The sequence below is a fragment of the Aethalodelphis obliquidens genome, unplaced genomic scaffold (genome assembly GCF_003676395.1).
Source record: "Aethalodelphis obliquidens isolate GAN/ISIS:26980383/991018 unplaced genomic scaffold, ASM367639v1 scaffold13, whole genome shotgun sequence".
Classification (NCBI taxonomy): Eukaryota; Metazoa; Chordata; class Mammalia; order Artiodactyla; family Delphinidae; genus Aethalodelphis; species Aethalodelphis obliquidens.
Window position 1 is genome coordinate 2,636,608 of NW_020837957.1, and position 11,538 is coordinate 2,648,145.

Here is an 11,538-nt window from a genome sequence, read left to right on the forward strand (position 1 = left end):
CTTAGCAGAGCCTGATTCACCATGGGGAGGGGGATTGGGGCAGGGGATTGATGGCAGAGCTCTACCCCCTCCTCCTGCCTTCACCCCCAGCGTGGGGGAAGATGTTGAGCAATGTCTCTTGTCAGAGAGACATTTTCAGTGGCCCCTACATTGCCTTTAAATAACAGCTATGTTAGCCTCATGCATATCAAGTTTTTCGAAGTTATTTATAAGCAGGAAAAAAATTGAAGTAAAACTTTTTTTTTAACCTAAGCAAATCTTTTTTTTTTTATTATTGAAGTATAATTGCTTTACAATGTTGGGTTAGTTTCTGCTGTAAAACAAAGTGAATCAGCTATATGTATACATATATCCCCTCCAGAAGTAAAACTTTGCTAATACAAAAAAAAAAAAGTAAGTGAAAAGAGAACCCACAGAATGGGAGAAAATATTTGCGAGTCATACATCTGATAAGTGTTTAATATCCAAAATATATAAGAACGCCTACAACTCAATAAAAGACAAACAACCCAATTTTTTAAATGCTCAACATCATTCGTCATTGGAAAATGTAACACAGAATCACAATAAGAAACTACTTCATACCTATGAAGATGACTATTAAACAAATAAACAAACATCAGACAGAAACAGAAATAACAAGTGTTGGCAAGGGTGTGGAGAAATTGGAACACTCATACACTGCTGGTAGGAATGTAAAATGGTGCAGTCCCTGTGGAAAACAGATTGGCAGTTCCTCAAGAAGTTAACCAGAACTACCAGCAATTCCACTCCTAGTATACACTTAAAAGAATTGAAAAGAGGGACTCAAAGAGGTATTGTATGCCAATGTTCACTGCAGCACTATTCACAATAGCCAATAAGGTGAAAACAATCCAACTGTCCATCAACAGAAGAATGAACAAAATGTGGTATATACGTACAATAGAATAATATCCAGCCAGTAAAAGGAATGAAGTTCTGATACATATTACAACATGGATGAACCCTGAAATAAGCCAGACACAAAAGGACAAATACTGTAGGAAATACATAGAAACAGAAAGTAGATTAGTGTTTCTCAGGGGCTGGAGGGAGGAGTAATGGGAAGTTATTTGCTTGATGGGTACAGAGCTTGTGTTTGGGGTAATGGAAAAGTTTTAGAAATAGATAGTGGTAGTGGTAGCACAACAGTGTAAATAATTCATGCCACTAAATTGTGCACTTAAAATGGTTAAAATAGCCTATTATGTATGTTAATTTCACCACAATAAAAACATACCCTAATTGAACTGTTCTTGTTTGTCAACTCTCCACCTAATTTTCCAGCATCTTCTTATCCTCCTCCTTTGAGCCCTGTGACCTAATGTTTGATGCTGCCCCCTTCTCTTGCAATTGCTTGAAGCCTTTCTCCTCTGTGTTGTAAACTTGGCACCAAGTTGTACACTTGGCGACAGCTGTGGAGAAGGGTGTACCAACCAGCACCAATGCTGGCCAACCATTACAGTGTTGACAAAACTGTTGCCACGGAACATAGGGCATTAGGGAAAAAAAATTTTAAATAATATGAATACAAAAGTATGTATGTATTGTAAAAATATATGTACAAAAAGTACATTGAATAAAAGTTCTAGAAAACACATGTAAACCATATTTGATAGCTTTAGAAACTTGTCCAGGGAGATGAGCTTCCTTAGGGATCACCTTCCTCAATCGTTCAGGGAACAAAGCATCTTGACCTCCTGAAGCTGACTGTCCCCCAAGTATTAGGCCACAAAGACTGGGTCTGTTTAAAAGATGCTGATCCTCAATACATCTAGTCATCACCACACATGGTTACAATTTTTTTCTTGTGATGAGAACTTTTAAGATCTACTCTCTTAGCAACTTTCAAATATATAATACAGTATCGTTAACTATAGTCACTGTGCTGTACATAGGAAGTTTTATAATCTCATAAAAACAAAATCAAAACAAAACAAAAAAAGATGCTGATCCTTTAATGTCCTCTGTACTTATATTCTCCCTTGTTTTGTTTTCCTAAACTTGGCAAAATGTTTGATTGATGGCTTGGCCTTTTCATAATTATCTCAAAGCATTTTTTTGTGGGTCAGGACTTTCTTTTATAAAGTGAGATCATGTACACAATAGATCCCCCCTCTCTCTGTTCTAGCCCATAGGTCTGCCTGCATGTTGAGGGAGAGTAGAGTGTAAAGTGGAGAGTAAAGTGGAGAGTAGGTTTAAATAAGAGAAGGTAAGAGAGGCACCCAGCACAGTGCCCGACACAGAGTAGGTATTCATCCTCTTGATGAGTTACCTAATTTGGTACCTAATTTGCTACCAAGCAGTTATGAACACCTACAGGCCTCCTCCATGAAAGTTTCCCCAGTGAACAGCCATGATGATTTCTCCTTTCACTACATTCCTAAAATACTTCATGAAAACACAATTCATGCTGTAGCCATTTTATGTGTACACAGATCTTGATCAAATAAACTCTAAGTCCTTGGGGAGCCGTGGCAATATTGTGCCCTCCTGCCACCCTCAGAACCCGATAAAGCCACACATGTAATTTAACACTTGTTAAATTGAATGGCTGAGAAGCAATCTGGAGCCCTGGAAAAAGCAATGGACTTGTTGCCATGAGACTTAGGTTCAAATCCTCTTTTCACGTGCGCAAGCCTTGTGACGTTGAACGAGAAACTTCAAGGCAAACTGATAGTCAAGTTTCTAAATTGAAATAGTAGCTAAGCCCAACTGCAGTCGACTGGATGTTTGTGTCTCCCCCAAATTCATACATTGAAATTCTAACCTTCAATATGATGGTATTAGGAGGTGGGGCCTTTGGGAGGGAATTAGGTCATGAGGGTGGAGCCCTTGGGAATGAATGGGTTTAGTGCCCTTGTAAAAGGGACCCCAAAGAACTCTCTCGTCCTCATTCCACCACTGGAGGAGACAATGAGATGGTAGTCCGCAACCAGGAAGAAGGTTCTTATCAGAACCTGACCATGTTGACACCTTGACCTCAGACACCTCCAGAACTGTGAGAAATAAATTTCTATTGCTTATAAGCCACTCAGTCTTTGGTACTTAGTTATAGCCACCTGAACTAAGACACTAACCTACTTTCAGTACAGAATTGCAGAGATTCAAGTGTGATACCATGCATGTGAAAGTGCTTGGTAATTTCTAAATTGTTTTCTTTATTCTAGGGTGGAACTAAAAAGGGGCAGAAGTTGGGGGAACCTGCTGGGCATTGATCATTTACAATCAGGCCATTGTCCCAACCAATTAATCAGTTACACCTAAAGTTAAAGCTATTTGCAACCTACTGAAAGGATGAGGAGATGGACAGATTTTTAATGGTAAACTCTTAGGTACACAAAAGCTTATACTCAAAACTCCCATTAGCAATAATGGGAGTTATGCCTGCCAGGCCCACTGAGAGTTGAATGTGATCCATAATCTATCTTACTTAACATCATCAGTTTCCCTATAGCCCCTTCAAACAATCAGATGCCAGTGAAATGCCATAAGTGGAACGAATAGCATTGATTTAGCAGAATACTGACAGTCTATTTCAATGGAGCTTTCCAACCTGAGAAGCCTATAGATATTTTGAAATCTTGATGTGCCTGTGCACATTTATTTTTGTTTACTAAAGGAGAAAGGCAGTCCTTTCATGTTGAGAAGGTACTAGAAGGGGATAATATATATAAATACATCAGCCAAAATATTTCCCCCAATAGTTGAATTTTTCCTTTTCTCCTTATTATATAAAAGCTGATTACATTTGTTGAGCCTTTTATAAATTATAAAATCTTTCATATTGTCTGATTTATGAGAAATGAGCAAACCAAAAGAAATTTTAGAATTTTACTGATCACATAAGAACGAACATAATTCCTCTCCTATTCTTAGCCCACATTCATTCAGTTATCAACTCCTATCACTTCTTCCTTTAAATATCTGGTATCTGCCCCTTTCCTTCTAGTGCCGTCACGCCCTCACTCTGGCTCTTTTAATGCAGGCCCAGACTGAGGTAGTGACTTCCTAGATGGTCTTCCTTCTTTAAAACTCATGATACTTCAATCCATCTTGCACATTCTACTTTGCATAGAATGTAAAACCTTGAGGGCAGGGACTATGCCCTATATTTCCTTATATTGTAGATTTAATGATCATATTTCCTGAACAGAAAAATCTAGACACATGATCTGGCAAGTATATTTATAGAGAAAAAGAAGCAGAAATCTAAAATTGGACCTTTCGCTCCAAATCTGTGGCTATTGTATCTAATAGATGTATTCTAACAAAATGCATCCTGCATCATATATATACAATACACATGGGTCAATCTGTTTAGAACAGAGATTGTAAACTGGTAGACCAAAGCTCAAATATGACCCATGGTAACTGTTTTGTCCAGCACTTAAAAATATAAATTTGAATTGACCGTCAACACTTAAAAATTGCTGATTTCATGTGAAAAATCAAGTTACTCTTGAGAAATCTAGAGATCTGAGGAGACTGGACTTTTAGAAATCAGCTCAAGCTAAAGTCCACCCAAGATGGGGAAACCTAATAAAGCTGGAAAACCCAAAGGGGGCTACACTTCCAGTGTAAGGATAAACAGAATAAAACCTGCTGCACAGAAAGGGACAAGGAAACTTGCCTGTCTGGACCTTGGCATGTGGGAAAAATATATACAGCCAAGTACCAAGGAGAATGTGGTTATAAATTATCAAAAGATAAATACACATACATATATTTTGACATGTGTATCTTTTGATAATTTACATCCATAAGCTGATAATCCCACACACATTTTTGTAGTCCAGTTCACCCTACTTTTGTAGTTAAAAACAGGTAGAGATACTAATTTGGTCCTGGGTAAGTAGTGACCCCGGGCAACTATAAGAATAAACACAAATGATCTCTGAATGAATGTAACTTCAATCTATATTTTGGAGAATTCCCACAGACAAAATCCAAAGAGTATGAGTTCAGAGTCAAAATCCATAAAACACACAAGTAAATGAGGCACAGAGAGTAAAAGGCAGCAGCAACAGACAACACAAATCAGACCCGCAAAATCCTCAGCTATAGAATGTCAAGACACAGAATATAAAATAAGAAGGCTTAATATTAATTCACTCAATAAAAATTTTTTGAATACCTTCTATTTTCCATGTAATGTTCTAAGCTCTAAGGACAAAGCAGCCAACAAAATAAATACCCTGGCTCTCAAGGAGGTTACATTTTAGGAGAGGAAGACAAACAAATAACTTAATAAAATATGTCGTATGGCAAGTGGTGAAAAAAGAAAAAAACTAGGAGAGATATGGAGTACTACAGTAGAGACTGTCCTTAAGAGCCACATGGGGATTAGCTCTGGGTGTGAGGGATGGCTTGAGAGTCCTGGGCTTCTTGTGCAACTGACATTAACAGGGGACAGAGGCATAATGAGATTATAATGGTTTCAGGGCAGGCAGCGGTAAGGAACCCCACTGTGAGTATGGTTGCTGTGGAGGGAGAATTCTCTTCACAAAAGCATATAGAGTGCTAGGCCTCTCTCTTTGCTCTTGACAATGCCTATGTGAGGGTAAGGGAAGAAATGTCCTTATCTGAAGCACAGGTTACTACAGGCATCCCTCTTGCTTCCTGCTGATGGAGGTATAGAAGTCAGGGGAGAGACTGACGTTGTTTCAAGAAAATAAAGCCAACAGAAATGAGCAAGAAACTATATAGAATTGTCCAATAAAACTTCTAGGAATGAAAAAATGACAGAAATTTAAAACTCAAGTTCAAAGGGAGATTTGACAAAGCTGAAGAATTAGCAAACTGGAAATCAGTTCCTAAAAAATTATCCAAATGCAGATACAAAATATGAAAGAGAGAGTGCCAGACTTGGGCAATAGAATTAGAAGGTCTAGGGGAATTCCCTGGTGGTCCAGTGGTTACGACTCTGCGCTTTCACTGCCCAAGGGCCCCGGTTCAATCCCTGGTCAGGGAACTAAGATCCCACAAGCTGCGGGATCTTAAATAAATAAAAGAAGGTCTAATACACATGTAACCAGATTCCCTAAGGAGATAGCAAAAATGAGGGAAAGGAAATATTCAGAGAAATAATAGCTGAGAACTTTCCTGAATTGTTGAAAGTCATTACCTACCTGGTCACAGCAGGCATTTGAGTTTTTGTCTATAGGTAAAAGTTTTTCTTAAACCACCATCTATGCAGCATGTTTTTAGACTTACTGGAAGTCTTCGATTTGTTTTTCTGATAGGAAACTGAAGTAATGTCTGGGCATGCACCAGTATTAAAGCCACTCTCTTCAAGGTAGAGAAGAGAAATTTTCTCACGATCCAACTTACTAATTATAACTACAGCCCGCCCTTAAGTGTGATGGATACAGTAGTAACTACCAATGAGTTTGGTTGATTCTCTGCAGTTTTTAACATTCTTTTGGGAGATTTCCTTTGCAAATTTTTCTATCTTTTGTTTTCCCTCCCCAGGAATGATTTGGGGGACCCACTGAAGACAGTGCCCATCAATGGTTTAAGCGGTGGAATCCAATTTTATCATGACCTTAGAGGCGCCATAAATCCCTTTCTGTTTGAGAATAAGGTCCAAACATTTTAGCATGCCACAGAGGCTATTTCTTTGTCTTCTGTCCTGCTCTCCTTCCCAGGTCGGCTCTTAATATACACACACAAGACAACTCACGATTTCCCCAAATACACGTAAACATACCACCAGCCTATTAGGCCACCATGCTTTTGTACAGGAAATTCCCCCTTGACCTCATTGTGCCTCCCATCCCTTTTCAATGCTCCCCACTAACCTCCTCTCACCTAAAATGTGTTGGTCTCAAGAAAGTCTACTGGTCTTTCATGATCCTCTTCAAACAGGGCATCTGCCTACCCAAAGCTTTCTCTGACAACATCTACGGCACTTCGCACTTCAGAGGGTTCATCTCTTTATCCAGGCACGTCTGGCATGTACTGGGTGCTCAATAAATTCTTGGTGAACAAACGGTATAGAAAGTCCAGGAAAACACTGGGGGGAAAGTCAAGCTGAAAAGGTCACGGTAGGGCAATCTTCATCCCTGGTCTCAGAAATACCACTTGTGGGAAATTCACCTCTGTAAATAACTGAGAATGGACCTGAAGATTTAGCTACAAGGCTCATACCTCATTGCTGTTCCAATAGCAAAATCCTGGGCACAATTTTAAGTCCTTCAATTGGGCTTTGGCTAAATGAATGTACAATGGAATACTAAATATTTTAAAACAAGTATGGAAAATATTTAGTGGCATGTCATGATATTTTATTCAAGGAAAAGAGGTGGTTCAAGGAAAAAAGCAGCGTGTTCAGTCTGATTACATATAATGCTATACATCAAATTGTTAACAGTTTTCTGGGCGTGGGGTTCCAATTCTTTTTCTTCTTTCTGATTCTGAAAAAAAAAATCTAACTTTTCCACAATGAGTACTAATTATTTTTATGATTTTTAAAAAGGAGAGTTTTGTTTTTAAAGGACCTTTCATGGTCCTACTACTTCCCTTTGGAGCTCCAACTCTACTAAGAGGCCATTCATATTCTCAACATTCCATGGTGCCCAAGGGAAAGGCTGTCCAGATATTTTAGCCTCATTTCGGAAAATGGACCCTTGGAAGGGAAAAACAGCTGCTCCAGTCAGTAGTGATTTTGAAACCCAAGCAAACAGAGTGGACGATTCCCAAGATTTTATGATGTTAGAAAACTTCCATTAGCGTGTTTCACTTTTCAAGATAAACTCCCCTGAAAATTCTGTGCTGATGTTGAAATGATTTGCCATGGAAGGACTCTATCCCATCCAGGATAGAATCCTAAAGCTAGCATATTCCTTTTTACTTTAATCTACTTTTGCTTGGACATTCCACAGCTGGAAATACACACACACACACACACACACACACACACACACACGTACTTCTAACTCCCTGAGTTACCAAAAGGGGCACCACCACCCGCCCCCCAGCCAGCAAAGAGGCCCAGGCGGGGTGGGGGGTCCCCCTCTCCAGGGGTCAGGCAGGCTGTGAGCCCCAGGACTCGACTTCCTCCTCTAGCCTTCTGGGAGGTTCCCGCCCACTTCACTGCCATCGGTCACCAAGGAAGTCACGTTCTGGCCTCAGAGCTGTTCTGAAGCTTTTGGAGGAAAAGTGGGGGTTGGGGGGGGTGAAATGGAAAGAGCCTTCGTAGGGGCCAAGAGACAGAGCCCCCTAGCTTGGTGTCTGTCACTAATTAAATGGCGATGGGGTTAAGTGATCTTCCGTTGCGTGGATTAAATCTCTCATCTGTCAGAAAAGGAAGGGGTTGACCTAGAATGACTGCGTCCCCTCTTCAGTGTTGAGGAGGGTGAGTGCCCTGATGTCCCCGGGAGCGCTGCAAAAGGAAGGAAAAATTAACATGTGCTGAATTAACGTGTAAAATACCGTTTTATTTAATCCTCCAGCAATCCCACATGATAGGTGTCCCGGATCCCAGTGTACAGTTTGAAAATAGAGGCACAAGGGCTGAGAAACGCTTTCCAACCTTTTCAACTTCATGGTATACACGGAAAACTTCTGTTTTCTTTTTTTTTACAGCACAGTTGGGCTAATGTGTGAGCACCAACCAGAAGCAAACTGTTCCCGTCACCCCAGGAAGAGGAGCTCCAGTTCTGTTTACCTGTCCCACCTGTTACCTGTTCGCGGCTCACTGGAATGAAAGCCATGAAGCGTTTGATCCAAGAGAAGTAGGATATATCTGTGTCAAGACAGCCCTGGATTTGAGTCGCAGCTCTGCCTTGTTCGACTTCAAGAAAGTAACTTTATTTTTTTGAGCTTGTTTCCCCACCTCTTTAAGTGAAGCTAACAACAGTATGCACATCACAAAGATAGTGACGTGAGTAATGAGTGGGACCAAACGTTCATCACCGAGCCTGCACCCAGGGACCGCTCAGAGGTTTAACCCTTTCAGCGCGTCTCAAGTCCTCGCTCCTTGCGGGACAACCGGCGCGGGGCTCAGCGGAGCGCGGCGCGGCTAAGGCTGCGCGGGGGCGGGAAGGCGGCGCCCGCGGCCGGGGGAGGTTCCAGGTTTCCGCGCAGACTTCTGCGTACCCGGCCGGCTGCGTCACCATCCGAAAGGGCAGCCGGGCCGGCGAGGGCGGGAGCGAGGCGCCGCTGGAAGTCCCGGTGCTCTTACCGAAAGCGCGAGCGCGGAGTTCCCATTCGCGATCGATGCGGCTTGGCTGCGTCCCCCCCCGCATCCCCCCCGCGTCGCCTTGGGGCGCCGTTCCACCTCGTGCTCCGGCTCCTCACTGAGTCCCGGGACGCGGGCGGCGGCTGACCCAGCGCGAGAGAGGGACGGCTCCCACGCGCTTCTCAGTCCTCGGTCCCTACGGCGAAGCGAGGCGTTCTTGGCCCGGGTTAGGGCCCACCCGGAGCCCAGCTGGCCTGACCGCGCCGTAGTGCCTCGCAGTTCCCTAGTGGGGGCGGGAGTTGGCACTGCGGAAGCCTTCCCCACTTGTTTCCACCCCCGGACGGCCGCCCGACTCGCCGCATTGCACAATTCCTGCCGTGGAATTGCCGCGTGACTCGGACAGAGCCCAAAAAATGTTTCCCAGGTTTCCCCGGCCGAAAAAGGAGCGGTTGGGTGTCCCGCCCTGACCTCCGGGCGCCCTTTCAATTGCATTTTTTCGGGTGACTAGGTTGCCGTTTAAAATGCAGAGGTTGCCCTTTACAAAGAAAGAAAAAGACACTAACCGGCGGGAGCACGCGCTCTCGGTTGACGCCGGGTGAAGGCAATTGACACTTCCCCATGATATTTTCAGACAGGAAAAGTGTTTCGATCTCTTTGGGGGAGAATTCAGGAGCTGGTTTTAAGGCAGGACGGGGAGTGATGCTTAAAGGAGTTGGAGACAATCTTGAGCTTTCCAAGAATCACAGTGTTAATTAGTGCCGGTGGCGCATCGTAGGTCCTGAATAAATTAGAGAATGAATGAATATTTGGAGGAGGGATTTAAATGGTTGTCTGTAAACCAATGCTTTCATTTTGCAGATGAGGAAATCTAGAGGTTAAGTGATTTGCCCAAGGTCATCTACCAATTAGTGGTGGAAAGCAGTAAAAGAAACTGTCTCAATGTTTCAACTCCAATGCTTGTAATTATGAGATGGGTGTATTTTTCCTTCTTTATGAAAATAAAATGCCTTCTGCCGTAATATCTGCAAAGTCTTACTCCAGGCCCTCTTACTCCAGCCATCTAAAACAAAACAAAACGAAACAAAACAAAAATCTCCAAATTCAATACATACATGCAAAAGGTTAAATGTGACAATGCCAAAGGCATACGTGAGAGGCATTTTTGTCTTATTCCCATAAGCTAAGAGCAGTTCTTAATCACACAAAATATGCCAACAAACACAAACAAACAAACAAAACAGTGCTTCTGGGACTTCCCTGGTGGCACAGTGGTTAAGACTCTGTGCTCCCACTGCAGGGGGCCCTGGGTTCCATCCCTGGTCAGGGAACTAGATCCCACATGCATGCTGCAACTAAGAGTTCACATGCCACACCTAAGGAGCCGGCGAGCCACAACTAAGACCAGGCGCAACCAAATAAATAAACAAACAGTACTTCCCCAAGATGGTGTGGAAGACACCAGGTTTCCACTAACCTTACTTTTCTAAGTACAGTGTTTTGGTGTTTCGAATGGGAACTGCTAGACCCATGAGTGACCATCGTTGTTGCTCTGAGATTGGTCAGTTGGTTTACTCAGGCTTGGAATAGATTTGTTGCTCATCTTTCAAAGTAGACAAGCTGCAATTTGTGAGAACACAAGGGACTTCAATGACAGTCTTGCAGATGGCTGGACAGCTTGTTGTCTTTGAAGTTTCAAGGCTGACCAAGTATACCAAATGTCTAATTTAGGGACCAGAATTGCCCAACAAGTAGATGCGAAGATCAAAGGAATCAAAACTATAAGTGGCAATCATGAGTAAAACTTGATTCTTTTGTGGGTTGTCAAAAATGGTTTCCACAATGATGATTATGATGTCCTTATAGTAATACAATTTGAGTGCAAATTCTTATCCAAGAAAATGCTGGGTTTTCCAGTGATGGACACAACAGCAGATCAAACTATGAAATGTCTCATTTTTTAGGTCAGCCAGATACACTCTGAAATGGGGTAAACTTCTTCTGTAACTTTGCTCTTTTATCTACCCTTCTCTACATCTGATATCTTGAAGGTAGGAACAAATACAAATTGCTAGAAAAATGTGAAATTCTAGACTGCTAGGTAAAATATATTAATTCTGGTTTGATAATCCTACACAATGTTCATGAAATCAAAGCATTATCTCCTAAAATTCTAATAAGCCATTCTATTCTTCAGTAATAAAAATGTTGAACCTTAAAAAAAAAATCATCTCCTATATTTTTCCCATATAGCAATTTCTGATTTGCCATTTTACCAGACTATAAAACCTGAACTCTAGAAACACAAATTGTTGGCCCCTATTATTGCCCTGCTT